The 4,829-nt window shown below is 46.0% G+C and overlaps 1 long non-coding RNA gene across 1 annotated transcript; it reads left to right on the forward strand.

Moving 5' to 3' along the window:
* The first annotated feature begins 500 nt into the window (after positions 1–500).
* LOC130389742 (uncharacterized) lies at positions 501–4,653 on the forward strand. Its single transcript, XR_008896590.1, has 5 exons — positions 501–627; positions 1,220–1,534; positions 4,205–4,264; positions 4,464–4,517; positions 4,637–4,653. It is a non-coding gene; the product is annotated as an uncharacterized LOC130389742 (long non-coding RNA).
* The last annotated feature ends 176 nt before the right edge of the window (positions 4,654–4,829 follow it).

Below are 4,829 nucleotides of genomic sequence, written 5' to 3' on the forward strand. Positions count from 1 at the left end.
TCACAAAGTTTTGGAGGATTTGGAGGCAGCAGTTTAAGCTTCAGTAAAGCCACAGTTGGGGGCAGGACAAACACACACACACACACACACTTAACAAGAACAAATATGAAGAGTGCAGTCCAACCTCATGCGCCTTCACTCCATATCCCAGCTCTCAGACCTTCATATGATACCGATATGATGTATAATATCAGCTTTCGGATGTGATCCATTTGGATTCCAACCTTAACTAGTCCCTAACCCTAACTAGTCCCTAACCCTTAGAACTAACCCTAACCCTAATTAGTCCCTAACCCTAACTAGTCCTAACCCTAACAACTAACCCTCACCCTAATTAGTCCCTAAATCGAACTAGTTCCTAACCCTAACTACTCCCTTACCCTAACAACTAACCCTAACTAGTCCCTAACCCTAACTAATCTCTATGACTGTTTCTACCTCCAGTGGTTTTATGGGTTCTAACTCCTATTGATGGGTTCTACTTCCTGTTGATGGGTTCTACTTCCTGTCCTGTAGGTTCTGGTTCCGTGTTCCGGCAGCGTGTCGCTCAGCACGGACGCGGCCCCACGGTTTGATCGCTACGTTCTACTTCCTGTGGAGGATGGCTTCAAGACCGCCGATGGAAGCGTAGGTCTGCTGTCTCGACCCTACCCTAACTAACGCTAACTTACTAACAATGACTCACTAACCCTAACCTTGACTGACCTTACCTAACTAACTCACCCTAACTAACTAACCCTGACCCTTACTAGCTAACTAACCCTAACTAACTAACCCTGACCCTTACTAACTAACCCTAACAATCAAACCCTGACTAGCTCACTAAATAACCCCGACTAACCCTGACTTATTACCCTAACTAACTAACCAACCCAGACCCTAACTAACCCTGACCCTAACTAACTAACCCTAAACCCTAACTAACTAACCCTGACCCTAACCTTACTAACTAACCCTGACCCCAACCCTAACTTACTGACCCTTACACAAACCAGCTAACCCTGAACCTTACCCTAACTAACTAACACTAACCCTTACTAACTAACCCTGACCCTAACCGTGTGTCTGCTGACCTAACCCCCTGCTCTACTGTGTGTGTGTGTGTGTGTGTGTGTGTGTGTGGTGTGTGTGTGTGTGTGTGTGTGTGTGTGTGTGTGTGTGTGTGTGTGTGTGTGTGTGTGTGTGTGTGTGTGTGTGTGTGTGTGTTTTTGTTGTGTAGGACGTGTGTATCCGTGACCAGCGTGTTGTCTTGGGGATCGAACCCGCTGTGTCGGTGGCCATCTTGTTTGAGGAGACGTTCTACAACGACCGCGAGCAGAGCTTCAGCCTGCTGTGTCTGGCCGGACCGCTGGACCCCCAGCAAGACCCGGACCCGGGGCGGGACCCAGGGCCGGACCGGACCCCCTACAGCCTCCGGACCCCCGAGGACGCCCGTAACTTCCTGGGACCCCCAACCCTCAAACTAGACCGCCTCATCGCAGCCTTCAGTCTGGGCTTCAAGGACCAGGAGGGGAGGGGTCTACAGCACCACCTGGTAGGACTCACTATCACCAGGACTAACTAACACCAGACCACCCCCTGGTAGGACTCACTATCACCAGGACTAACTAACACCAGACCACCCCCGATAGGACTCACTATCACCAGGACTAACTAACACCAGACCACCTCCTGGTAGGACTCACTATCACCAGGACTAACTAACACCAGACCACCCCCTGGTAGGACTCACTATCACCAGGACTAACTAACACCAGACCACCTCCTGGTAGGACTCACTATCACCAGGACTAACTAACACCAGACCACCCCTGGTAGGACTCACTATCACCAGGACTAACTAACACCAGACCACCACCTGGTAGGACTCACTATCACCAGGACTAACTAACACCAGACCACCCCCTGGTAGGACTCACTATCACCAGGACTAACTAACACCAGACCACCCCTGGTAGGACTCACTATCACCAGGACTAACTAACACCAGACCACCCCCTGGTAGGACTCACTATCACCAGGACTAACTAACACCAGACCACCCCCTGGTAGGACTCACTATCACCAGGACTAACTACGATACGATACGATAATACTTTATCGTCAGAACAATTCTTAAATTTGTCTTGCATCCTAAGCAGCTCTATTTACAAACATCACAGACAAGACATCAAAGCCGGACATCAAAAACAGGACATCAAGACAGGACCCGCAATTAAAATAAAATACATAAATTGATCATGATATTACAGCAACAGACGACAACATAAAAGGCCCATCAGCGGGCTACCGGTCTGGGATTTAGTGCCTGGTTCAGTTCTAGGATTGACTGTTGAGCAAAAGAGTGCTTCAGTCTAACCTTTTTGAATGTTGGAAACCTATCTAACCCTATCTCCGGTAAGATGGTAGTGGATTATACTCTGTGTTTCGGACGGGGTTAGGGTTGGAGGAAATGTTGTTAGCCAACCTCAGTATGTTTTTTTGGTAGGCTGATTCATAAAGTTTCTAGAGGGGTTGACCTATTATCTTTGAGCAGGTTTTCAATTGGTGGAGCATTTTTGATTTTTAAGAAGCAGACAGTCTTGTGCCATGTGGTGTTACAGTACTGAAAAAATCTCATCATAACGGCTAAAAAAATAATAAAGAATTGGTTGACTTGCTCTGAAAGATCTGAGTCGGCGGAGTAACCAGATTCTTTGTTTAGTTTTATTGCAAATTTTGTCAATGTGGTCTTTCCATGAAGCTGATGGTCTATGGTTACCCCCAAGTACAGTATCTTAATGAGGACAACTGCTTGATTTTTTTCTTCATGGATCACAAGAGAAACGGAATGCCAAATACAATCTCCTCGGTTTTCTTGGTGTTGGTGAACAATTATAAATTGTTTTGCTGTGTCTGTACGACAATCATCTTTGTAGAACGTAAAAAGCATAGCTAAATTCATACAACCCTGGGGGCCCCCAACATTGGTTGTAATGGCAGATGAAAGGGGTCTGTTTACCTTTACAAACTGTACTCTGTTGGTGAGAAATTAAGCTTACCAATGTATTAGGTATGGATTCAGTACCTACTGGACCATTTTTGCTAACAGAATGTCTGCTTGAAGGGTATTGAAGGCTGATGAAAAAAAAAAAAAACAATGCTCTTGCATTGGTCTTGGGTTTGTCTAAATGTTTCGAAATAATATGAACTAAAGAGGTAACAGCTTCCGAGCCACAGCCCTGTTCATAGGCAAATTGATATGAGTCGAGATTATTGTCTGTGGTACAGATGAAATGTCGGAGCAGAATTCTTTCTAGAGTTTTCATAATTATCCTTATACTCCTTTGAACATGGAATCTTGGGCAAAGGTTTAACATGTGAAGTTTTCCATGACAGCGGGACATTGTGTGTGTCAACAGAAGCTTGAAATGTGTTGCCTCACTGGAGACAGATGGGTTGCATAGCCTCAACAGAAAAGCGTTCCATCCGGCCCTGCAGATTTCTTTGTGTTTTTTTTTTTGGGTTTACTTCTCTTAAGTTTAGTCTTGTACACTGGAATCATGTGCACAACATTGTGATCCGAATTCAATATGGGTGGCTTACACTTGGATGCATAAGCGCCTTTGAGGTTTACAAAGCGTTGGTCCAAGATATTGTCTTTTCTGTTTTTTGTTTTTTTAATATACTGTTCAAATCCAGCTAGCATAGTCCTCCAGACATCACTGATTCAATCCCGAGCACTATTTCCGGTGCGTCGGGGTAATTGAGTTCTAATTCATGAACACAGTCCGATATTGTTCCAGTTGCCAGTGACATCTTGCCGCTGGAGGCACGTATAAAACCAAGAGTAAAATACACCCGAATTCTCTAGTCAAATAAAAAGGACTTAACAACAAAGAGAGTTTCCACATTGGGGTCACAGGACCCCAGGACTAACTAACCCCAGACCACCACCTGTAGGACTCACTTTCACCAGGACTAACTAACACCACCACGTGGTAGGACTCACTATCACCAGGACTAACTAACACCACCACCTGTTGGACTCACTATCACTAGAACAGGACTAACTAACACCACATGTTAAGACTCACTATCACTTGGACAAAGTATGTGTTCCAAAGATGTGTGTGTGCGAGATGATAACAACGCTAGCTATATTATCACATGGTCTTAGCCTAGTTAGTATCGTAGCATTAAGGGTTCCCTTCCTCCTTCCTAGGATGCAGTGAACGCTCTTTCCAACAAATGTCTCCAGTGTCTGTTGAGGGACCCTCGCCTGGTGAGTCGTCAGTCATCTTAGTCCCCTCCCTCCTCCTTAGTCCCTCCCCTCCTCCTTAGTCTCCTCCCCTCGTCGTTAGTCCCTCCTCATTAGTCTCTCCCCCTCCCCGTTAGTCTCCTCCCTCCTCGTTAGTCCCCTCCCCTTCTCATTAGTCTCCTCCTCGTTAGTCTCCTCGTAATCTTCCTCTCCTGTTTTCTAGAAGCTCCTGTCCCGGCAGGAGGCCCAGATGAGGCTCATCAAGCAGGCGCTGGAGGTTTGTCGGTTGAACATCCTTGTGTCCAATGTTCTTCCTGTCCGTCCACTGAATGTGTCCCTGTCCCTCTCTAGATTTACCTCCATCATGGTATAATGTGTCCCCTGTCCTCTCTCTAGATCCACCTCCATCATGGTATAATGTGTCCCCTGTCCTCTCTCTAGATCCACTCCATCATGGTATCCATGAGCTGCTCTTTAAGTTCATGGGGAGTCTTGAGGCCAGCCAGGTAGTGTATTGTCCAATGTGTCCCTTATCGTGTGTGTGTGTATATATATATATATATATATATATATCTCATCAGATTGATTG

Source organism: Gadus chalcogrammus, chromosome 9 (genome assembly GCF_026213295.1).
Source record: "Gadus chalcogrammus isolate NIFS_2021 chromosome 9, NIFS_Gcha_1.0, whole genome shotgun sequence".
In the NCBI taxonomy this organism is placed as follows: domain Eukaryota; kingdom Metazoa; phylum Chordata; class Actinopteri; order Gadiformes; family Gadidae; genus Gadus; species Gadus chalcogrammus.